The following is a 25,892-nucleotide window of genomic DNA, read 5'->3' on the forward strand; positions in this document are numbered from 1 at the left end:
TAGAGCAAGGGGTTATGGGAATTGGAGTATTGAAGGGTTGTAAGGTTAGAAGGCTTTGTTTATGGGTATTTTAGTCTGAAGATGACTAACTTGCATTTACTTGCATTTGATGGGTTGTGGTAATATACTCAACACTAATGGATAAATTGGTGACATAGGAATAAAATTGGGTTTAATTATTCAGGATGGTTAATGGATTTGTTTAGGTTATATTAAGAATTACAGGGGGGGAAGCCTATATAACTTATATAGTCTAAAATAGGATAGTTCACAATAAAGGAATTTAAAAGGGCTTGATATAGGGGAAAATTGATTAAAATAGTCATTTTTTAATCAAAGTAATCAAAGTAGGGTTAGAGTAGTGTTAGGAGAGACTAATGGCAGAAGTTAGTACACCTTTCTCACATACGGATTCAGCAGAAAGACATCATCCAGCAGGGTGATTATGGCATCAGAGATGAAGACGAATACGAGCAGAAACAACGATGAAGATGAATCCAGAAGACGGAAGGAAAACCGGGATGTCTGGGAACTTAAGGAGATGAGGAGGATGAAGAGGAGAGTGATGGATGAGAGGCCATGGGTGGAGGTGACTCTGTGACCAGAAGGAAGTGGCAAGAGAGGAAAGAAGGATACTGGAGACTTGATCTCTGATGAAAGTTGAACGAAGAAGGAGACAAGAGATTCGAGTTCTGATGAAGAAAGTGATGAAGATTTGGAGATGAAAGGTGTTGTATGTTCAAGAGGATTTTATCCTACAATGACTGGCAGAGAAGAAATAGGAGATATAGACCGAGGCGTATCAGGCCTGGAGGAAGAGACGACTTTGGGAGAGGTAAGGGAGCTAAAAGGAACAGCTCGAGACGCTGAAGATACAGAAGAGACAAGGAGAAAACCTGCGGAGAACATTTTTAATCCCAAGAATTGGAGGAGAAGAAGAATACATTGAGGCAAAGATGCTGAAGAAAAGTAAGAAGATGATGGAAGACGATATTTCGAGGACAGAACTTGAAATATAAGCTTTTGAAGAATCCTGATATGTCAACAACAAAGAACAGGACGAAGAAACTCTGAGAAGTCAATCATACAACTGGTGGAGAAGAGAAGCTTGTGTGATGAAGAATCAGGGTGAACCAAATCAACAATCACTGTTACAGCTTCAACGGAACAATATCAAAGGCAATTGTACCAGCCAAGGGGGGACCAGATGTTCCATATCGACCGCCAGTTTCTGGACAGACACAGAATTGGAGAGGGAGAAGAACAAAGAAGAAGGAGGAATATTTCAGCTACACTTTCAGCAACTTTCAGAAGACTGGTATAATTATGGACAGATTGGGTACTTTACCTGTTCATGCAACAAGTTAGGAGGAAGAACAGAGAACCTTTTTAAGGAAGATACAGGGGCAATTCAAGATCACCTGTTAGTGTCTAGAATATCCGGAAGGGGGGTATCAGCTGAGAGCATCGATTAGAGAAGAAGAGAAAATAGCCAACAATTGAAGTAAAAACAACTGACCATTAGAAGTGATAGTGAATAGGGGAAAACTTATCTGGGTTTAGGCCTAAAGAGGTTAAACATATCACTAATTGATAACGAATTAGGATAGGGATTTGAGGTAGTAAAACAGTTAATCAAAATAGACATACTAATATTAGAAGATACTGTTATTGCAGTGTTGGGAAGAGAATTGAATTGTACAATAAGATGTACACTAGACTGTCTAAGACAATCTGTCTGAAAACTTAATAGGGGTGACTGTTATTTTGGGTTATATTCTTACACTAAGAGATTTGAGGTTAGGCTAAAAGGTGTTTAGTCGGTTTTGCCAAGTCTGTGTAAAGGAGTCAGGAGCAGGTGGGGAATTCCCAATCACATATTCTAAAAATTTGGTGGTAAGAGATTTTGTCAATAAATCAGGGGAAAAGGTTTTAAATGTTATGAGAGAAAAGATTAGATTAAAATAAGTTAGGAGAACTAGGGGTGAAGGAACTCTGAGACAGTGAGCTAAGTTTCAAAGTTAGTAGTAAGACAGAGAGAGAACAGTGAGGAAGGACATTTTAAAGTTTAGTGGGAAGATATGGTAGGAGTTTAAATAGATTAGGAGCAGATGCATTGAGAAAGTATGTGTTGCTGAATGATTTGAGGGTGATTGAGTATCTATATTTACAGTTTCCAGCAGGGAGATCAAGGTCATTATAGGTGTACTTTGTGTAATCAAAAGTTTGAAAGTCAGGGATTTAGAGATAGGACTGAGATTTGGGGAAAAAGTGACACTAGTGGTGATGGATGGAAGTACAAGGAAAGAGTTCAAAGTTTTAGGGGAAAACTGGGGGGAAACTAGGAGTAAATAAGGACATTAACACTTCAGTCTATTAGAACAACAGAGAGAAGCAATTTAACTCTTTCAACATTGATAGGTATTAAAGTCATAAACATATCGCATTTGATTATAAGGGAACCAATACAGCACCAATTTTAGGGGGAAAACACTTATTAGGGTTTAGGATGGGGACGTTTCTCTCATATGGAGAGATAATTATGGAGAATAAGTGTTGTTATCAGGACCAGGAGTAAAAGGAGGTATAGTTTAGAAGAGGGTTAGGAGTGACTGTTCCCTTATTTTGCGTAAGGTTACAGATAAAGATCAGGGAGAATATGTGTACTTATCTAGTGAAAGCATAGAAATTTGTTCCGGTTAAGAATTATTGGTTAAAGGGCTATGTAATTTGTAAGGTGATGCTTATAATGGAAGATTTGAAGTCTGTAAAACTTTCCACAGTCACAGAGGGAGTTAAGGATAAGTTTATTACAGTAGTCACTCCAATAGGGAATAATCGAATAGGATGTTGGTAGTTTCCCACTAGAGGGAATTAAGGGTTTTAATTCATCAACTAAATCAACAACGTTAATGGTAACTTTGGGAAGGGATTAATGATACGATGGTAATAGCAAATGTAGGAAGGATGACAACAACTTTTCTGAAATTAAAGGAGGCAGCAAGAGAGACTCAGGGGTTTAGGTTACTACGAATAGGGTTAAAAAGTAGAGCAGATAGTAGTAGAGAGCAATATAGGTTAATCTGAAATGGAGAAGAGAGATTCATCATGGAAGCTGCAGGATGGGGTCTTTTGATTTTGATGACAGAGGGGGGGGGCATCTGATCAGTGCTGCTCGTTCCTCTGTTGTGAAAATTAGAGATAGATTAACTCATTCGGTAAGAATCAGTGAGGAATCTTGAGGGTTGATGTCTGTTGGGGATGCCAGCCCAAGACGTGTTGGACGGTCGCGCGGCCTCTAGCGGGTCTGGGTCAGGGTTATGCTTTGTCATGACTGTGGTATCGGCAACAGTCATTGACAGATAAAATAATGTAGTTGTCAGAACAGTAGGGTTTAAGTGTTCTTGGGTAAATGAATTATCCTATGGGAATTGTTAGATGGAAAGTAAGGTCAGGTAACAATGGAAACCTGAAGTATTCAGGTGAAACATTGAGGGCTAAAAGTTATTGTTGTTATAATAAAACATATGAGGTAAGGGGTATGTTTATGGGAATATTATATTGGGATGTTATATGATAACTTTGGATAAGCATTAACATAAGGTTAGAGATGACAAATATAATGTAATTTTTTATATATCAGGTAGTAAGAAAAGCAGGACTTTGATGGTTAAATGATTAGCTTTTGACTGACAATGTGACTATGGGGAATCTTAGAGATATTTAGGGGGTTTGGGGTGATAAAGCATCTATATTCTTACATTAGGGATGGACAGGATTTGGTTACATGTCAACATTGAAGCTTCCATATGAGGCTTTTACCATTAAAAGAGAGTTAGCACCGAACACAGCTAAATCTAGGGTTAAAAGGGTGACATGGCTACATGTCATAGTCTTCAAGCCTACCATTGGAGAATGAGTCTAAGGGAGAAGGGGGGACCTCTTCCATGATATGGTGTAACATTTGAGAGATCTGATAGGATTTGGGTGCAAAATCAGTTAGGCCAGTAGGGGCAGTGATGGGTCAGATTTTAGTTTCAGCTTTGATAACACTGTGTAAGATGTTTGTACTGACTTTTGAGAAAGTTATGAGATTGAGATAGGTTGGAGAAGTGGTGCCTGGAGACAACACTCAGATGCCGGTGTTGACTGTTCCTGATCTGGATAAAGATTGACAAGTGGAACTGATGGATAAATATCCTTTTTGATTATTTGATCATTTTATTTTTATTGTTTCAAGGAAAACATTTTTTTTAGTATGATTTTAGTATGATTTATGAATCAAGGGGGGGATAGGTTAATGTGATTCATGCATCATTTATGTATCATTTTTTAAAATTCTTAGGTGAAATGGAGGTTTAATTTGAAAGTGGTTGTTTTGCAAAGGATACTGTTTGGTCGTTTATTTTCTTGTCATTCCAGAAGCATTTGGGAGAACATGTGGAGATTGGAATACTCAAACAAAGACAATATGAAGGGAGAATATGACTGGAGGAGATGAAACAAGGAGGGTGTGGCTGATTCCATCATCAACAAGTCCATTGGAAGAGGACACTACAGGGAGATGAAGTGTAGTGGACTACATTCCAGTGTCTGCAATGAAATATAGACATATTTGATGTGTAATACATAATTGTGTCATATTCTTAGGTATTGATTTTAGTAGAATGATGTTTGATGTTATTGAATGCAGATGAGGATCTTAGATGCTTTTGTTTATTTCGGTGAATGTTTAGGGACAGAGAAGGTCTAGGAAGGGAGAGATTCATTGTACGATTCGATGGGTTGACCAGCCGTACAATGGATATTTATGGATAGGATTTAGTTTACATGTGTATTTAATTACATCATAGTTTCAAATGCATTTACATGGTTAATGAGGTTATCTGGAGTACCGACGGTGGTTGCCTGGGGCAGAGGGACCGTGAGAGAATTTTACTGTCTTGATTGATATGGATGGATGGCTGCTGGACAGTTTTTCGCTCTTACACTCCATAGAGATTTCTTCATATGTCATAGTAATGTATTCACACTTCATAAACAGGTATTTCATAGAAAGGTATTTACACTCTAGAGGAGAATGTGTTTGGTTTAATGTTAAAGATACTCAAGGAGATAAATGGTTAATAGTCATAATCTTATTCTGTTTGTTTTCGAGACGTTTATTTCGTCTCGAAAGGGGGGAATGTCGTATCTGAAGATTATGCCTTTGTTAAATGTTTTTCATGACGAAATGGAATGTTGGTTATGTTAGTATCACAAGACAATGGTTAGTATAATGTAACATATAATAGACAGGAAGTGTATTGTAAACTGGCCAGCAGAGGGAGCCCATCTTGTTGCATTGGTTATAAATAGGGGTACACGAAGAAGATAGGACAGAGCAGACATTAGAATTGGACACCACTGCTCTCCGGACCACGCGTGTCTGTAAACTCATGCTGAAGCTTGTGGTCTGAATAAACCTTATGATCAATGTTCAGTATGAGCAGACTCCTTTTGTTGACAGCAATAATTGCCACCATTCATCATATACGACAATACCTTTATAGAAAATGACTCAAGTAAAAGTGAAAGTCACCCAGTGAAATACTACTTGAGTAAAAGTCGAAAAGTATGTGGTTTTAAATATACTTAAGTATTAAAAGTAAATGGAATTGCTAAAATATACTTAAGTATCAAAAGTAAAAGTATAAATAATTTAGAATTCCTTATATTAAGGAAACCAGACGGCACCATTTTCTTGTTTTCTTTTATTGCGGATAGCCAGGGGCACACTCCAACACTCAGACATAATTTACAAACGAATGTATGGAGTAAAAAGTACATTATTTTCTTTAGGAATGTAGTGAAGTAAAAGTTGTGAACCATAAAAATAGTAAAGTAAAGATACCCCCAAAAACGACATAAGTAGTACTTTAAAGTATTTTAACATAAGTACTTTACACTGCTGTTAGTCATTTTTTTAAGTTACAAAAAAGCAAGCTTTAAATAATAATGACAAGGCGATAGCTTTTGATATTTCAAGAAAAGTGTAAATTCGAGTGACTTCAGTAGCGCAATTTCAAATAAAAACCGAGTTACGGGAGTCACCTGAGGCAGAACAGACATTGAAAACAAAAGGGAGAGAACAACCGTGCGTGGGTCTGCCTATTCGTTGTAGTAAAATTACACAATCATTCATCAAGATGAAAAGATGTCAGTCTTAAAGTTAGGCTACATCACGGAACATGTAAAGTAGGCTATTTCTACGTAAACACATTTATCTTACCCCAGTGTAGGCCCCTGGACTAACTTTACTTTCACGATCAGCGTCTTGCCAGGAACAAAACATTTAATTTCCGGAATTTTCAAAATAAAAGCCCCCCCACGTAATAATACAAACGTGTCAATAACCTGTATTTATTCATTACAAATAATTGTCTAAACATAAACAATGATTAATATTTTTTCACATTTAAGTGACATTTGCAATAAATGTGGGTTTTAAAACATGTTCCAAGGTCAAATAAATCCCCCAATGCAAATCACTGTGTATGAAATACATATTGGCTTACAGAGCAAAAACTATTTTAGGTGCTGCAGTAAACAATTGTTGGGAATACTCAGTAGGGTTTGTAGAATGTACATTGAACAAAAATATAAACTCAACATGCAACAATTTCTAAGATTTTACTGAGTTACAGTTCATATAAGGAAATCAGTCAATTGAAATCAATTCATTAGGCTCTAATGTATGGATTTCACATGACTGAGAATACAGATATGCATCTGTTGGTCACAGATACCTTTAAAAAAGTAGGGGCGTGGATCAGAAAACCAGTCAGTATCTGGTGTGACCACCATTTGCCTCATGCAGTGCAACACATACCCTTCGCATAGAGTTGATCAGGCTGTTGATTGTGGCCTGTGGAATGTTGTCTCACTCCTCTTCAATGGCTGTGCGAAGTTGCTGGATATTGGCTGGAACTGGAACACGCTGTCATACACGTCGATCCAGAGCTTCCCAAACATGGGTGACATGTCAATGGGTGACATGTCTGGTGAGTGTGCAGGCCATGGAAGAACATGGACATTTTCATCTTCCAGGAATTGTGTACAGATCCTTGCGACATGGGGCCATGCATTATCATGCTGAAACATGAGGTGATGGCGGCGAATGTCACGTGACAATGGGCCTCAGGATCTCGTCATGGTATCTGTGCATTAAAATTGCAATCGATAAAATGCAATTGTGTTCGTTGTCCTTAGCTTATGCCTGCCCATAGCATAACCCCCCCCGCCACCATGGGGCACTCTGTTCACAACGTTGACATCAGCAAACCGCTCGCCCACACGAGCCATCTGCCCGGTACAGTTGAAACTGGGATTCATCCGTGAAGAGCACACTTCTCCATTTTGCCAGTGGCTATCGAAGGTGAGCATTTGCCCACTGAAGTCGGTTACGAAGCCGAACTGCAGTCAGGTCAAGACACTGGTGAGGATGACGAGCACGGAGATGAGCTTCCCTGAGACGGTTTCTGACAGTTTGTGCAGAAATTCTTCGGTTGTGCAAACCCACAGTCTCATCAGCTGTCCAGGTGGCTGGTCTCAGACGATCCCGCAGGTGAAGAAGCTGGATGAGGAGGTCCTAGGCTGGCGTGGTTACATGTGGTCTGCGGTTGTGAGGACGGTTGGATGTACTGTCAAATTCTCTAAAACGACGTTGGTAGAGAAATGAACATTCAATTCTTTAGCAACAGCTCTGGTGGATATTACTGCAGTCAGCATGCCAATTGCATGCTCCCTCAAAACTTGAGACATCTGTGGCATTGTGTTGTGTGACAAAACTTTACATTTTAGAGTGGCCTTTAATTGTCCCCAGCACAACGTGCACCTGTGTAATGATCATGCAGTTTAATCAGCTTCTTGATATGCCACACTTTGGCAAAGGAAAAAAATGCTCACTAACAGGGATGTAAACAAATGTCTGCACAAAATTTGAGAGAAATAAGCTTTTTGTGCATAAGGAACATTCTGGGGGGGAGGGGGGTTATTCATTAACATACCTCTGTAGGGCTTTGTGTCTCTTGAAAAGTCCTCTCTGGAAAGGTACAATAATTAACATTGAGACAAAAACTAATTTAGAAATTGATAATATACACTGTATGGCATTGTCATGATATTTAAAACATTCTTGTGTATTTAATTGTAGTCATCTTGTGTGCTCTAGTACTGGTACTCCCTGTATATAGCTCCATTCTTGTGTATTTTATTTTAATCCTTGTGTTACTATTTGTATTTATTTTTTCTTTCTGCATCGTTTGGAAGGGCTCGTAAGGAAGCATTTCACTGTAAGGTCTACACCTGTTGTATTCGGCGCATGTGACAAATAAAATGTAATTTGATTTAGTGCTGGAGATTTCTCACTTGTTCATAAAGGCAATTAAAACAATAAATGAAAATGTACAATTCACCAAAATATTCTCACCAGATATAGGTGTCACGAGAATTTTGTTATCTCAATGGTTGAAGTCAACTACTTCTTAAATCTTTGAACTGTGTTTGCGTGTTATAAGGGATGTATTATTTCCGACGATTCTGTTAAAAATATATTCTTAAACGGAAGCAAACGAAACGGGGATTAAAAAACCCTGAATTTGTCCAATAGAAGTTCACATTTGCAACTGTTGCACTAATGATTACTCCCTAGATCAGCTAGATGCAGGCAAGAGTGTGCAAGGTGGTATTGAATGTCACTTTTTGATTACTCAAAATTCTCAAAATTGTAAACTTTCATTCATAGGCTAGGTTGAAGCAACTTCATGATGGGTAGGCTATAGGGAACATTTGTAGTAGCCTAAACCTATCGATGTTACATTGAGCTGGTTGAATGGAATATGAATGATAGTCATCCAATATGCTGTAATAGAAATAAGGCCATGCTCATAAAGAAAAGAATCATCCTCCCTCATCTTAAACGGCCACGACCGCCACTGAGCCTAAACCTATTGATGTTACATTGAACTGGAGTTGAACATTTCACATTTTAGTCATTTAGCAGACGCTCTTATCCAGAGCGACTTATAGTGAGTGCATACATTTTTCATACTGGCCCCCCGTGGGAAACAAACCCACAACCCTGGCGTTGCAAGCGCCATGCTCTACCAACTGAGCTACAGAGGACTGCCATGGAAACCCATTTAACTGGGAATTTAACCACAAAAGTTATTTTATATGCACTACGTGTTTACGCACAGACTTTGATCAGCAACAAGTCAATTTGATAGAAAAACAACTCTGATGTGAAAATGCGCCAGGGTTTCCCTTAGCCGGTAATTGCGTCTTTTGGACGATAAAAAGTGAAAAGCCAATAAATACAATTGTAGTGAAGATGGAGGCCTTTTTCATTGATGTAAAACAAAAGTTCGAGTAAAAACAGTTTGCCTCTATAGTGAAAAGCCTCCAAGGGGAATTGAATGTAGGTTTTAATATTGTAGTGAAAGATGAGAAGAACGTTGGCAAGACCAAATGCAGGCTACTGTGCAACTCCCTATTCAGGTAGAATGCAATTTTGGAACTTATATTTATTCATAATTATTTGTTTTATCATAATTATTATTGTATATCATTTATTATTGTAAGCCTATTTATTAATCAAAACCAGTTTAAATATGCAAAATCTGTTTTGTTTAATTCGGTTAAGACATTATCATTGGCTAAATTAAATTGATGATCTATATATATCAATTTTGAACAGGATTATCTATTTTGGATGCCATTTGAATGGAATTGATGGAGAGAGAAAATTACTATGACGGACTGCTGGCGTCCACTACTCTACAGCAAATAAATAAATACAAATCTTTACAATTAAAAAATAAGGTGACCCCTGAAAGCCAGATGGAGATGTGTAAATTAGACGTGCATTTGGTCCTTGTATTACTGTAGCATATGCTGCAGCAAATATAGGAACCACAATGGAAATAAGACCCCGACTTTATTGTGCAATCCCAGTCACTTGTAAAATGATTTGTGTATATAGACAGTATGTATTTTTAAAAACTGACAAATTAAATTAAATCAATCAATCCAAACTGTGTGGCGGCAATTTGATGAATAGAAAGATAAATCTGTTACAAAACACCAAAAAGTTTGACGTTTGGAGATTGTCAGAACCAAGCCTTTGATACTGGGTAAACCTACATAACACCGTAGGGAGGGATGTATGTTCTGTTTGTCGAGATTGACATAATCTATTTATTGTGGTGTTGAAAACGCAAACATTTACATTACATTACATTTTAGTCATTTAGCAGACGCTCTAATCCAGAGCGATTTACAGTTAGTGATTCAGGAGATATCAGATGTTGAAGTGCCCGAAGTCGGTTTGTTTTGTTTCGTGGTTGTGTGGTGCACTAGCACAGAAACCTGTTGGTGGAACATTTGTTGCATATATTTTATATAATTATAAATATGGAATCAAAATCTGATTCCCCCATACCTGATCATTGTCTGCAACCGGCTCTGATCGTGAAGTAATACAACAGGCAGGAAGAGGGAGTTCGGCGAACCCTCACCCTTCTAGCCTGTAGCCCTGCGTGGCATCGACTGTGCCACAAAGCATACTGAAGTGACAAAGTCGATATCCACGTTTATAAACACAGGGTCGCTAGTTGTTGTTATTTGTGGGCGTAAACATTATTTTCAGTTAATTCTATGAGAGGGGAGTGTGTTCAATCTATTTTACAGTACAAGGAGAGGGTCATGTGAAAATATTTGTAACGTTGGGGAGGGGGGTGCATTTATATTTTTTATGAAACTTTTATGTGTACCAATTTTGTCATGATTCCACTATTTTCATGTTTGCATCAGTTTGAATAGGGACTTTTATTTTGAAGGCAAACCACCGATTACACAAATGTTGCACATACTAATGCTGTTCACGACACACACATGGGGTTCCAGGGACTTTCCAGAGGGTGTATTAATTACGGAAACCGTTGACCATTTCAGGATCAAACGGAAGCAAACAGAGCAAAACAAGAGTTTCTATTGGACAAATTCAGGTAGTCTCTCCCCGATTTCCATATTTAGCTTCCGTTTAAGAAACGTTGTGCAACAGAATCAGCGTAATGAATATACCCCAGGCTGAACATAAAACAAAACAAATAAAATACGATTTAACCCTCAAACTACCAACATATTTTACATGGATTATACCGTTCTGGGGTCATTTTGACAGCAGAAAGAAATTATTGGAAAAAGCAACAATCAAAGCCGAACATCAACATTTTTCTTATCAAAACATCATTAGACATGGACACAGACTGGAACATGACACAGACTGGAACATGTTCCGGGATTCTTCAGACAGCATTGAGGAGTACACCACATCAGTCACTGGCTTCATCAATAAGTGCATCGATGATGTCGTCCCCACAGTGACCGTACGTACATACCCCAACCAGAAGCCATGGATTACAGGAAACATCCGCACTGAGCTAAAGGGTAGAGCTGCCGCTTTCAAGGAACGGGACTCTAACCCGGACGCTTATAAGAAATCCCGCTATGCCCTCCGACGAACCATCAAACAGGCAGAGAGTCAATACAGGACTAAGATTGAATCGTACTACACTGGCTCTGACGCTCGTCGGATGTGGCAGGGCTTGAAAACTATTACAGACTACAAAGGGAAGCACAGCCGCGAGCTGCCCAGTGACACAAGCCTACCAGACGAGCTAAACCACTTCTATGCTCGCTTCGAGGCAAGCAACACTGAAGCATGCATGAGAGCACCAGCTGTTCCGGATGACTATGTGATCACGCTCTCCATAGCCGATGTGAGTAAGACTTTTAAGCAGGTCAACATTCACAAGGCCGCAGGGCCAGACGGATTACCAGGACGTGTACTCCGAGCATGTGCTGACCAACTGGCAAGTGTCTTCACTGACATTTTCAACATGTAAATAAAAAAAATAAATAGGTCATTTAGCAGACGCTCTTATCCAGAGCGACTTACAGGAGCAATTAGGGTTAAGTGCCTTGCTCAAGGGCACATCGACAGGTTTTTCACCTAGTCGGCTCGTGGATTAGAACCAGCGACCTTTCGGTTACTGGCACAACGCTCTTAACCACTAAGCTACCTACATGTCCCTGACTGAGTCTGTAATACCAACATGTTTCAAGCAGACCACCATAGTCCCCGTGCCCAAGGACTCTAAGATAACCTGCCTAAATGACTACCGACCCGTAGCACTGACGTCTGTAGCCATGAAGTGCTTTGAAAGGCTGGTCATGGCTCACATCAACAGCATTATCCCAGAAACCCTAGACCTACTCCAATTTGCATACCGCCCCAACAGATCCACAGATGATGCAATCTCTATTGCACTCCACACTGCCCTTTCCCACCTGGAACACCTACGTGAGAATGCTATTCATTGACTACAGCTCAGCATTCAACACCATAGTGCCCTCTAAGCTCATCACTAAGCTAAGGATCCTGGGACTAAACACCTCCCTCTGCAACTGGATCCTGGACTTCCTGACGGTTGTGGGTTGTGGGTTTGATTCCCACAGGGGGCCAGTATGAAAAAAATAATAATGTATGCACTCACTAACTGTAAGTCGCTCTGGATAAGAGCGTCTGCTAAATAACTCAAATGTAAATTAAGCTAGAGCTCATTTGCATAAAAAAACAAATGTACATTTACCCTTGTATAATGGGCATATTTTTTTCCAAAATACAATCCACATTAAAAAGCTTGATTCACTTTCCAAACTGAAAGATCTAGTATATAGTAGATGATTTCATATGAAATGAACAACCAATTCATGAAAAATGGTTGAATAGGGAAAGATGTATTTTTTAGATAATTTACATATATTTTAAATCAACTTTACAAATGGCATCCTGAAGATGATGTGTGAGACACCTGGTAGACTAAAGACACCTGGAGCCAAGACCCACTACTGTTTAAGACTTCCTGGAGCCAAGACCCACTACTGTTAAAGACTTCCTGGAGCCAAGACCCACTACTGTTAAAGACTTCCTGGAGCCAAGACCCACTACTGTTAAAGACTTCCTGGAGCCAAGACCCACTACTGTTAAAGACTTCCTAGAGCCAAGACCCACTACTGTTAAAGACTTCCTGGAGCCAAGACCCACTACTGTTAAAGACTTCCTGGAGCCAAGACCCACTACTGTTAAAGACTTCCTGGAGCCAAGACCCACTACTGTTAAAGACTTCCTGGAGCCAAGACCCACTACTGTTAAAGACTTCCTGGAGCCAAGACCCACTACTGTTAAAGACTTCCTGGAGCCAAGACCCACTACTGTTAAAGACTTCCTGGAGCCAAGACCCACTACTGTTAAAGACTTCCTGGAGCCAAGACCCACTACTGTTAAAGACTTCCTGGAGCCAAAACCCACTACTGTTAAAGACTTCCTGGAGCCCTCCAAACTACCAGGAAAACCAAGCTCTAATACACTACTAGAGCTCATTACATTGTCCACACTCACAGTGGAGTGCTGACTGGGAAAATGGTGCTAAATCAGCATTTTAACAACTTTGTCCAACTGATCTTTTTAAAATCAATTATGCATGGAAAACAAATTGGATTTGCAAGTCATAAACGTAGACTCTTTATACAACTTTTAACCTAATTCACATTGAATTTATGTTGGTTGACAACTCAATGAAATATCAATCAAAACTGAATGTTGATCTGACATCTCTGCCAAGTAATCAGAGTTAACCAGGTGAACTTACTACAGTCTCTTCTTTTGACAGACTGATCTGACACGGTCAATGACAAGGAATCCAGTCAACAGTCAGAGAGAGAAGGTCCATCTGCCTTTGAGGACAATCAGAAGTGTCCATCATGTGCCAGAGCATCAGCAGAGCGTCCCAAAGTCATCCCTAAATCTGCCCCCTCCTTCAGTTGTAAATTGATTAATGTCACCATCTTATTTAAATGAATGAATCTGTAATAAAATCCACATTTGACCTTCGGTTGCCTTTAAAAGTATAATTGTCAGCCCCTTTCAGCCGTTGGATTGTTTGTAACCTTTCAGCCAGTGTTGTGCTTCTGCAACCATGCTCAACTATAAATGTTTTTCTCTGAAGCCTGCAGGTTAATGCCTCTAGAAAGGGAAATTACCAGTTTAGTCTGCTTGGACCCAGGGGAAGCCAGAGAAGGTCATCAGAACAAGCCTAACTTCACCAGAACCACCATGTCTGAGGACACAGGGGGGAAGGTACCATGGTACATGACCCTACTACATGAGAAAGTACATCATTTTATATAGATTGGTGGGGATCAGTCTGAAATCAAAACATCCATGTAGCCACTTTATTGATAGCCCAGATCTGATGGTTGTTAGCACTATGGTTGGCTCAGTGGGCTGTGCACCATATTAGAGGTTGGTAGTGACTGTAGTTGTAGTATTGTAATCCCTCTTTTTACAGGAGCAGAACATACTGATGTTAGGTGAGGAAATCACTCGCCTGTCAGAGTTTGAACAGGAGTGTTTGAAGAAAGACAAAGAGATCTCTGTGCTTCAGGAGGAGCTGACAGAACTGATCATTTCTGGTAATGAGGATGTGGTCAGAGGTCAGGGAGGAAGTAGGAACTCCTCTGCACTGTATATTTCAGACTTCTGTGATAGTATTGTAGCTCACACATGTACTGAACAACAAGTTGTGACCTTTGTTCATTTGATAAGGTTTGATGGGTATACAGCCATATACTGATTACCACAGCAGTGCTCTAACTTTAACAGTACCATATGTCCCTCTATCTCTGATAGAGATTTTATACTACAGTATAAAAGTGCTCTAACTTTAACAGTGTCATCTATCCCTCTGCCTTTGAACCCTCAAGGTTGACTAAAATGTTAACTAAAGGAAAATAATCAAAAACGAAACAAGATCAGGTTACAAGACTGTTCAAACTAAAACTGATACATGAACCAACAGAGCACAACACACATCTAGAATTAAACTGTAAAACTAAAATGAAACATAAATGAAAGCCAAAATTGCACTAACTTTGCTCATCTCATATACTTTTCTTTTAGGTTCTTTGTATTGAACGATATCCTCATCCAATTCTCTTTCACTTTGCCTAAAATTTGAACTAAAATAGAACATCTCTAATTGAAAGATAACCTGCTGTAAAATGTATACTGAAACTGGCATGAATTAACTTCAAATTAAATAAAGAATAAATTAACAAATTAAAGTCAACAAAATAATTTGTACATACCATTAACAGATTATTCTCCTCCTCGCCTCCTTATGGTGTTTTGAAAAGTTGTCGGGAAGAGGACGAATGATAGAAGACATGAGGAATGAGGAAAAACTTCTCCCTGTTTCACCCTGTGTTTCTTTGTATTGAAGGCAGAGTTGATAGTGCATCTGTCAGAGGAGGTCAGGAATCTGAGGGAGGTGGAGAAGGAGGAGCCAGCAGATAACCAGGCTAGAAGAGGAGCTCCACAGGCTGAGAGAGGCCAGCCCTGGGTGGGGTGTTGAACATGGAGGGTTCCGAGCCCTGTTGGACAGAGAAGCAACTCACTCTGAGACAGAACACCAAGCCATACAGTATGAGGTTAACCCTTAGTTAACTTGGTCAGAGTTAGGAATTAATATTTGTTAACATTTAAAAATTGATATACAGGCTGCATGTAATGTTATTTTCTAAAATATGACCTAAAACTAATCTAATCTTGCATGGTGGCCTTGTCTGAGTCTTGGAACATGGCCTCAAACACAGCTCTTCAGATATACAGAGAATGCTGTGGACAGTGAGGAGGAAGACCCCGTCTGGATTACTGCAACTCGCTGTTGGCTGGGCTCCCTGCCTGTGCCATTAAACCCCTACAACTCATCCAGAATGCCGCAGCCCGTCTGGTGTTCAACCTTCCAAAGTTCTCTCACGTCACCCCGCTCCTCCGCACACTCCACTGGCTTCCAGTTGAAGCTCGCATCTGCTACAAGACCATGGTGCTTGCCTACGGAGCTGTTAGGGGAACGGCACCTCTGTACCTTCAGGCTCTGATCAGTCCCTACACCCAAACGAGGGCATTGCGTTCATCCACCTCTGGCCTGCTGGCTCCCCTACCTCTGCTGAAGCACAGTTCCCGCTCAGCCCAGTCAAAACTGTTCGCTGCTCTGGCACCCCAATGGTGGAACAAGCTCCCTCACGACGCCAGGACAGCGGAGTCACTCACCACCTTCCGGAGACATTTGAAACCCCACCTCTTTAAGGAATACCTGGGATAGGATAAAGTAATCCTTCTACCCCCCCTTAAAAAAATTGTAAAGTGGTTATCCCACTGGCTATAAGGTGAATGCACCAATTTGTAAGTCGCTCTGGATAAGAGCGTCTGCTAAATGACGTAAATGTAAATGTAAACGTAAATGTAAGACAACAGAGTATCACTTACTGAACAGATGAGAGAAGTGGAGAGAACCAATGAACAACTGATGAGGGAGTTAGACGAGGCCAGGAAGAATCATGTGATCTCTTCTGGTGTGTAGGAGAGGAGATACAATATCAAATCAAATTGTATTTGTCACATGCGCGGCATCAACAGGTGTAGACTTTACCATGAAATTCTTACTTACAAGCCCTTAACTAACAATGCAGTTTTAAGATAACAGAGTTAGGAAAATATTTACTAAATAAACGAAAGTAAAAAAAAGTAACACAATAAAATAACATAATAATAACAAGGCTATATCCAGGGCTACAGGTTAGTCCAGGTAATTTGTACATGTAGGTAGGGGTAAAGTGACTATGCATAGATAATAAACAGTGAGTAGCAGCAGTGTAAAAACAAAGGTGGGGTGGAGGTGTCAATGCAAATAGTTCGGGTGGCTATTTGATTAATTGTTAAGCAGTCTTATGGCTTGGTGGTAGAAGCTGTTGAGGAGCCTTTTGGACCTAGACTTGGCGCTCCGGTACCACTTGCCATGCGGTAACAGAGAGAACAGTCTATGGCTTGGGTGACTGGAGTCTTTGACAATTTTTTGGGCCTTCCTCTGACACCGCCTGGTATAGAGGTCCTGGATGGCAGGAAGCTAGGCCCCAGTGATGTACTGGGCCGTACGCACTACCCTCTGTAGCACCTTACGGTCAGATGCCGAGCAGTTGCCAGTACCAGGCGGTGATGCAACCGGTCAGGATGCTCTCGATGGTGCAGCTGTATAACTTTTTGAGTATCTGGGGACCCATGCCAAATCTTTTCAGTCTCCTGAGGGGGAATAGGCATTGTCAAACTCAGTGAAAGGTTTGGATAGGTGTGAACAATCCTGTCAATAAAAGGTGACACTTCTGTTGTATTTTATCCCAATCAATACTGTATTTTGTATTCTGCAGGTACAGTGTGTTCCTTGTGTAGAACTCTGTCCATAAAGGAAGGAGAGCTGAACACTGCTAATGGCCAACAGGATGAGTTGAGACAGCAGCTGAAGGACCAGTTGGCCCAGCTATATGCCATGTCCAGGAAGGTAGTGAAGGACCGGTTGGCCCAGCTATATGCCATGTCCAGGAAGGTAGTGAAGAACCGGTTGGCCCAGCTATATGCCATGTCCAGGAAGGTAGGGAAGGACCGGTTGGCCCAGCTATATGCCATGTCCAGGAAGGTAGTGAAAGACCAGTTGGCCCAGCTATATGCCATGTCCAGGAAGGTAGTGAAGGACCGGTTGGCCCAGCTATATGCCATGTCCAGGAAGGTAGTGAAGGACCAGTTGGCCCAGCTACAGGCCATGTCCAGGAAGGTAGTGAAGGACCAGTTGGCCCAGCTATATGCCATGTCCAGGAAGGTAGTGAAGGACCAGTTGGCCCAGCTATATGCCATGTCCAGGAAGGTAGTGAAGGACCGGTTGGCCCAGCTACAGGCCATGTCCAGGAAGGTAGTGAAGGACCGGTTGGCCCAGCTACAGGTCATGTCTAGAAAGGTATGAACATGCTTTTAGTGTGTATATTTGTACATTAGGCTATATAGCTGTATATGTGAATCAGACCTGGGTCAAATATGTATTTCAAATAATTTAAATACTTCAGGTGCTCATGAGTTAGCTTAACCGACAGGCAGTGTTTGCACTTTTGGCACACTTCCATTGTTTCCATTGTGCCTAGATCCAGCACACCTAAAGTCCTTTCAAATATATTACCCCAACCCAAACCCCAACCCAAAAACTAAAAAAAAAAAAAACCATTGTGAAGTGGTGATCCCACTGGCTATAAGGTGAATGCACCTATTTGTAAGTCGCTCTGGATAAGAGCGTCTGCTAAATGACGTAAATGTAAATGTAAATAAACTGTGAATGTGACTTTTCTATGAACTGCCTTTACTTTCAGTTCTCTTGTTTACGTGAAGGTGTGAGGGACTCGTGAGAATGCTGGAGGAGGAGAATGGAACTCATGATCTGATAACTTGGTTTATATGCTACACTTCCTCTTAAAGAGATATCATGGTTAGAAAGCCTAAATACTTTGTGTTTGAAGTCTTATTCGGGTTAATATCTCACCTTAATGAACTGTGCTAGATAAGGTATTGGTCTACATACTTCTAGCAAAGTAAAGTTTCCTTCCAACTAAGATAAATAGTTTAACGTCCAAACGAGAAAATACCAATGTCATCTTTTCAGCCTTATTAACACATTGTAAATATATACTGTTACAGTTGGATATTTGGTTCACATTCAAGATCATGTTTGTTAGAAGTGTATGTATCTACCAAATGTGTATATATATACACTGAGTGTACAAAACATTAAGAACACCTGGTCTTTCCGTGACATAGACTGACCAGGTGAATCCAGCTGAAAGCTATGATCCTTTATTGATGTCACTTGTTAAATCCACTTCAACCAGTGTAGATGAAGGGGAGAGACTTGTTAAAGAAGGATTTTAAGCCTTGAGGCAATTTAGACATGGATTGTGTACTTGTACCTATCAGAGGGTGAATGGGCAAGACAAAATATTTAAGTGCCTTTGAACGGGGTATGGTAGTAGGTGCCAGGCACACTGGTTTGTGTCAAGAACTGCAATGCTGCTTGGTTTTTCACGCTCAACAGTTTCCTGTGTGTATCAAAAATGGTCCACCACCCAAAGGACATCCAGCCAACTTGACACAACTGTGGGAAGCATTGGAGTCAACATGAGCCAGCATCCCTGTGGAACGCTTCCGACACCTTGTAGAGTCCATGCCTCGACGAATTGAGGCTGTTCTGAGGGTGAAGGGGGTTTAACTCAATATTTAGAAGGTGTTCCTAATGTTTGGTGTACTCAGTGTATTTACATCATCTAGTAAAAACATATGGATGTAAAGGAAGGAATATTCACCCACAGCGATTATGTTTTAGGTTTCTCACTGGAGCAATCTCTGACAACTAATTGGCCTAACACATGAGATTGTGTTACAAATTGGGATTAATATGGATTAAATGTTTTTTTGTTTTTTCACTGATCTACACTTTTTGTCACTGATCTACACAAAATACTCTAATGTACCCTGTGATTCTACTACAGGTTGTAGTCCAGCTCCAGGAGTAGCTGGGGTCAAAGGTCAGACAAAGCAGCTCAGCCAGGCGCAGAAGGTGGAGAGAGAAGCCCAGAGGAGCCTGAGGAGAGAGGTCCAGGTCTGCCAGGAGACCATTGACTCTCTGAACCTGCAGAGCAACAACAGCCTAGTGGCTCTGGAGTAGATACAGACCAGGATATGACTGACCTCTCTCCTCATTCATAGTCATCTGGAGTACAGACCAGGGTATGACTGACCTCTCTCCTCATTCATAGTCATCTGGAGTACAGACCAGGGTATGACTGACCTCTCTCGTCATTCATAGTCATCTGGAGTACAGACCAGGGTATGACTGACCTCTCTCCTCATTCATAGTCATCTGGAGTACAGACCAGGGTATGACTGACCTCTCTCCTCATTCATAGTCATCTGGAGTACAGACCAGGGTATGACTGACCTCTCTCCTCATTCATAGTCATCTGGAGTACAGACCAGGGTATGACTGACCTCTCTCCTCATTCACAGTCATCTGGAGTACAGACCAGGGTATGACTGACCTCTCTCCTCATTCACAGTCATCTGGAGTACAGACCAGGGTATGACTGACCTCTCTCCTCATTCATAGTCATCTGGAGTACAGACCAGGGTATAACTGACCTCTCTCCTCATTCACATTCATCTGGAGTACAGACCAGGGTATGACTGACCTCTCTCCTCATTCATAGTCATCTGGAGTACAGACCAGGGTATGACTGATCTCTCTCCTCATTCACAGTCATCTGGAGTACAGACCAGGGTATGACTGACCTCTCTCCTCATTCATAGTCATCTGGAGTACAGACCAGGGTATGACTGACCTCTCTCCTCATTCATAGTCATCGTCATTATGCTGTCGCCAAATGCAACGATGTATTGACAAATTATGTAATAATGTTAACTATACGTTTATAGATAGTGTATCAATCAGATACAGATCATCTCCTTCCAGTTTAGTGTAGGCCTTGGTTTCGTTTTTTTCCTCACTGACGTATTAATGTGTGATTACACTGACAGCACTGACAAACTGCACTGAATGTTAAACAATTTAGAGCTGTTCATAAATGGTTGAACTACATAGAAGCTATTGGTACCTTTTGAAGGCTGTGTGGATAAACCTGGTTCCATGTCTTCCAGTGTGAGAGGCTGAGATTGAAGATCATCCAGGCTGTGTTCTCTTCTCCTGAAGTCAAACAACGCCAGACTGAAGACAGTGATCAGACTCTTCTCCCCACTATGCAGGTACCTTTGGGGAGTAATTTGATTTAACTTTAATGGAGCTTCATCCAGGTAAATGTTTACAGGTCAATCCATTACTAGGTAACAGAGATTTACAATAGTCCCTCATATCCAATGTCTTATGTCTGATAGTGCAACTATTGACAGATTGATTCAAGAGTTGGTGATCTTGAAGTCACACAGCAAACTACAAGCAAAAAATCTGTCAATTTACAATGTACCAGTCATAGAATAAAACACAATATCTCTGTAGCCTATACCTTTTTATCAAAGTGCTGTGTTTAGCTAGGCTTTTGGGTTTAATGTGTAAGTGTACAATAACTAAATATGCACCTTGGTTGCCAAACATATACAGTACCAGTCAAAAGTTTGGACACACTTACTCATTCAAGGCTTTTTCTATATTGTAGAATAATAGTGGGGACATGAAAATATGAAATAACACATATGGAATCATGTAGTAACCAAAAAGTGTTTGACAAATCAAAATATATTTTATATTTGAGATTCTTCAAAGTAGCCACCCTTTGCCTTGATGACAGCTTTGCACACTCTTGGCATTCTCTCAATCAGCTTCACCTGGAATGCTTTTCCAACAGTTTCCTTACATATGCTGAGCACTTGTTGGCTGCTTTTCCTTCACTCTGCGGTCCAACTCATCCCAACTCATCCCAAACCATCTCAATTGGATTGAGGTCGGGGGATTGTGGAGGCCAGGTCATCTGATGCAGCACTCCATCACTCTCCTTCTTGGTCAAATAGCCCTTACACAGCCTGGAGGTGTGTTGGGTCATTGTCCTGTTGAAAAACAAATGATAGTCCCACTAAGCGCAAACCAGATGGGTGTGGTAGCCATGCTGGTTAAGTGTGCCTTGAATTCTAAATAAATCACTGACAGTGTCACCAACAAAGCACCCCCACACCATCACACCTCCTCCTCCATGCTTCATGGAGGGAACCACACTTATGGAGATCATCCATTCACCTACTCTGCGTCTCACAAAGACATGGTGGTTGTAACCTAAAATCACAAATTTGGACTCATCAGACCACAGGACAGATTTCCACCGGTCTAATGTCCATTGCTCGTGTTTCTGGGCCCAAGCAAGTCTCTTCTTCTTATTGGTGTCCTTTAGTAGTGCTTTATTTGCAGCAATTCGACCATGAAGGCCTGATTCACGCACTCCTCTGAACAGTTAATGTTGAGATGTGTCTGTGACTTGAACTCTGTGAAACGTTTCTTTGGGCTGCAATTTCTGAGGCTGGTAACTTTAATGAACTTATCCTCTGCAGCAGAGGTAACTCTGGGTCTTCCTTTCCTGTGGCGGTCCTCATGAGAGCCCGTTTCATCATAGCGCTTGATGGTTAACTTTTTGCGACTGTCACGGTTTCGGCCGAGGCTGCTCCTCTTCCTTGTTCGGGCAGGCTTCGGCGGTCGTCGTCTCCGGAGTACTAGCTGCCACCGTTCTATGTTTCATGTTCTTTTGGTTTTGTCTGTTCATAACACCTGTCCCTTATTTGTGTCTTAATTGTTCTCTTATTTAGTTCGTGTGTTTGGGTCAGGTGTTATGCGTGATTGTTTGTTGTCAGACTGCCTCTGTATGGTCTATTTTCTCTCGTTGTTGGCTTGTCCCGAGAGTTCGACTGCGTGCGCTTTTCATGTGTATTTTCGCACTGTGTTGTGCGTAATTATTTTTGCGCCACCCGGTTGGGTTGGCGACTATTTTGTTCACGTGTTGAACAGTAACATAAAAGACGGTTGAAGTCATCCTGGTTCCTGCGCTTGATTCCTTTCCACTCATCTACACACACCACTCTGACAGAATCACGCATCTTCACCATGGAATCAGCAGGAGCGACGCGCCCGACGGCCGAGATGGCTGAACGTCTTGGTGGTCAGGAGGACCGCATCAACCAGGTCTGTCATGCCCTGGAGGGGGTGATGAATACTCTGCACCGATGGGAGACCAGCGGGGTTCCCACACCTCCAAGAACCGAACCAGCCCCATCGGTCAGCCCCCCTGTCTCATCTCCGGAACCTAGTGGGATTCGGCTCTCGCTCCCGAGGGCGTACGACGGCTCCACTGCCGGGTGTCAAGGATTCCTGCTGCAGGTGGAGCTCTACCTCGCCACCGTACACCCGGCGCCCTCGGGACACGAGAGCGTCTCAGCCCTCATCTCCTGTCTCACCGGCAAGGCGTTGGAGTGGGCCAACGCCGAGTGGAGGAGAATGGACGCCGCTACCACGAACTATGCGGAGTTCTCCCGCCGCTTCCGTGCTGTGTTCGACCATCCACCGGAAGGGAAGGCGGCGGGGGAACGTCTATTCTACCTCCGACAGGGGATGAGGAGCGCCCAGGACTTTGCCTTAGAGTTTCGGACCCTAGCGGCTGATGCAGGGTGGAATGAGCGGGCCCATATCGACCATTTCCGCTGCAGCCTCCGGGAGGACGTCCAGCGAGAGTTGGCGTGCAGGGACACGTCGTTGACGTTCGACCAGCTGGTCGACATGGGCATCCGGCTGGATACCCTGCTCGCCACCCGTGGGCGCCCCGGAGGGGGGGGTTCGCCCATTCCACTCTCCGGCACCTCCGAGCCGAGCCCTATGGAGCTCGGAGGTGCTGGCGCTAGGGAACGGAGGAGGAGGAGCCCGAGGGGACCCGGCCCTTGCACCAACTGTGGTCGTGGAGGGCACACCGCGGCTAGGTGTTGGGGCGGGTCCTCCAGTGAGGGAGATGGCAGGTCACGCATTGGGGGGTCCCCCCAGGTGAGTAGGCGCCCTGCTTACCCAGAGCTTTCTGTCGTGCACCTAACCTTGCCTGTTTGTTTCCCACAGGTTGCACCTCGTTCCCAGCATAAGGCGCTGGTAGATTCAGGCGCAGCTGGGAATTTTGTAGATCGCCAGTTCTGTATAGAGTTAGGGATTCCCCTCCTTCCAGTGGATAAGCCTTTCCCCGTCCATGCCCTAGATAGCCGTCCGTTAGGGTCTGGGTTGATTAGGGAGGTCACAGCACCCATTCAGATGACGGCGCAGGAGGGTCATGAGGAGAGAATTCAGCTCTATCTGATTGACTCTCCTGCGTATCCGGTAGTGCTGGGTCTTCCCTGGTTGATGACTCATGACCCTATGATTAGGTGGCGAGAGAAAGCTCTTAAAGGGTGGTCTGCTCAATGTGAGGGGCGGTGTCTGGGTGTTTCCATAGGGGCGACCTCGGTGGAGAGTCCGAATCTAATGCCAGCACTGCAGATTCCCCCGAGTATGAGGATTTAGCACTGGCGTTCAGTAAGACTAGGCGGCGCAGCTGCCGCCTCATAGACGGGGGATTGTGCGATAGATCTCCAGTCAGGAGCAGCTCTCCCGCGGAGCCATGTGTATCCCTTGTCTCAAGAGGAGAGAAAGGCTATGGAGACATACATCTCTGAGTCTCTTAGACAGGGATACATACGGGCCTCCGTTTCACCCGCTTCCTCAAGTTTCTTTTTTGTGAAGAAAAAGGATGGAGGTCTGCGCCCGTGTATTGATTACCGCGGTCTCAATCAGATCACAGTGAAGTACAGCTATCCACTTCCTCTGATTGCGACTATGACGGAGTCACTGCACGGTGCGCAGTTCTTTACAAAATTGGATCTTAGGAGCGCATATAACTTGGTACGCATTCGAGAGGGCGATGAATGGAAGACAGCGTTTAGCACGACTTCCGGACACTACGAGTATCTAGTCATGCCATATGGGTTGATGAATGCTCCCTCAGTCTTCCAATCCTTCGTCGATGAGATTTTCCGGGACATGCAGGGACAGGGAGTAGTTGTGTACATCGACGACATTCTGGTGTATAGTCCTACCCGTGCTGAGCATGTAGCCCTGGTGCGCCGAGTATTGAGGAGGCTGTTGGAGCATGACCTATATGTCAAGGCAGAGAAATGTCTGTTTTTCCAGAAGTCGGTCTCCTTTCTGGGTTACCAGTTATCTGCGTCAGGGGTGAAGATGGAGGTAGACCGGGTGTCAGCTGTGCGTAATTGGCAGACCCCAACCACTGTGAAGGAGGTGCAACGGTTCTTGGGTTTTGCGAATTATTACCGGAGATTTATCCGGGGTTTTGGACAGGTGGCAGCTCCCATAACGTCTCTGTTAAAGGGGGGTCCGGTGCGCTTGCGGTGGTCAGCTGAGGCGAACAGGGCATTTGGGAGACTAAAGGACCTGTTTACCTCGGCGCCGGTGTTGGCGCATCCGGATCCCTCTTTACCGTTCCAAGTAGAGGTGGACGCGTCAGAGGCCGGGATAGGGGCCGTTCTGTCCCAGCGTTCTGGCACTCCACCTAAACTCCGTCCCTGTGCGTTCTACTCAAAGAAGCTCAGTCCGGCGGAGCGGAATTATGACGTAGGAGACAGGGAGCTGTTAGCCGTGGTACAGGCCCTAAAGGTGTGGCGGCATTGGCTCGAGGGGGCTCAACACCCTTTCCTCATTCTAACTGACCATCGTAACCTGGAGTACATCCGGGCAGCTAGGGAGACTGAATCCTCGCCAGGCTCGCTGGACTATGTTCCTAGCCCGGTTTGTGTTTAAGATCACATACATCCCTGGGTCCCAGAACGGGAAGGCAGATGCTCTGTCTCGGCGGTATGACGCAGAGGAGAGGTCAGTTGAGTCCACGCCCATACTACCGGAGTCTTGTCTGGTTGCTCCGGTGGTGTGGGAGGTTGATGGTGAGATCGAGCGGGCGTTACGCACCGACCCGAGTCCTCCACAGTGTCCTGTGGGTCGGACGTACGTTCCGCTCGAGGTACGCGATCGCCTCATTTGTTGGGCTCATACGTCCCCTCCTCTGGCCATCCGGGTATCGGCCGGACAGTGCACTGCCTTAGCACGAAGTACTGGTGGCCAACGTTAGCTAGGGATGTGAGGATTTATGTCTCCTCCTGTTCGGTGTGTGCCCAGTGTAAGGCGCCCAGACATTTGCCCAGGGGTAAGTTACAACCCCTGCCTATTCCACAACGACCCTGGTCCCACCTCTCGGTGGATTTTGTTACCGACCTCCCCCCTCACAGGGGAATACTACCATCCTGGTCGTTGTGGATCGGTTCTCTAAGGCCTGTCGTCTCC

The 25,892-nt window shown here is 43.0% G+C and overlaps 1 protein-coding gene across 6 annotated transcripts in view; it reads right to left on the bottom strand.

Annotated features, from left to right (window-relative positions):
* Positions 1–15,523, bottom strand: part of LOC121565411 (tumor necrosis factor receptor superfamily member 5-like) — a 140,524-nt gene extending 125,001 nt beyond the window's left edge. For 2 of the 6 annotated variants that reach the window (XM_045207308.1, XM_045207309.1), the window contains exon 1: positions 6,272–6,621. The gene's annotated coding sequence lies outside the window, so the exon portion shown is untranslated. Of the gene's footprint in view, positions 1–6,271; positions 6,623–8,048; positions 8,084–10,483; positions 10,818–15,252 lie in introns of those variants that run through there. The other 4 variants (XM_045207311.1, XM_045207310.1, XM_045207312.1 and 1 more) reach the window with 4 other exon arrangements.
* Positions 15,524–25,892: the final 10,369 nt, after the last annotated feature.

Source organism: Coregonus clupeaformis, chromosome 24 (assembly GCF_020615455.1).
Source record: "Coregonus clupeaformis isolate EN_2021a chromosome 24, ASM2061545v1, whole genome shotgun sequence".
NCBI lineage: Eukaryota > Metazoa > Chordata > Actinopteri > Salmoniformes > Salmonidae > Coregonus > Coregonus clupeaformis.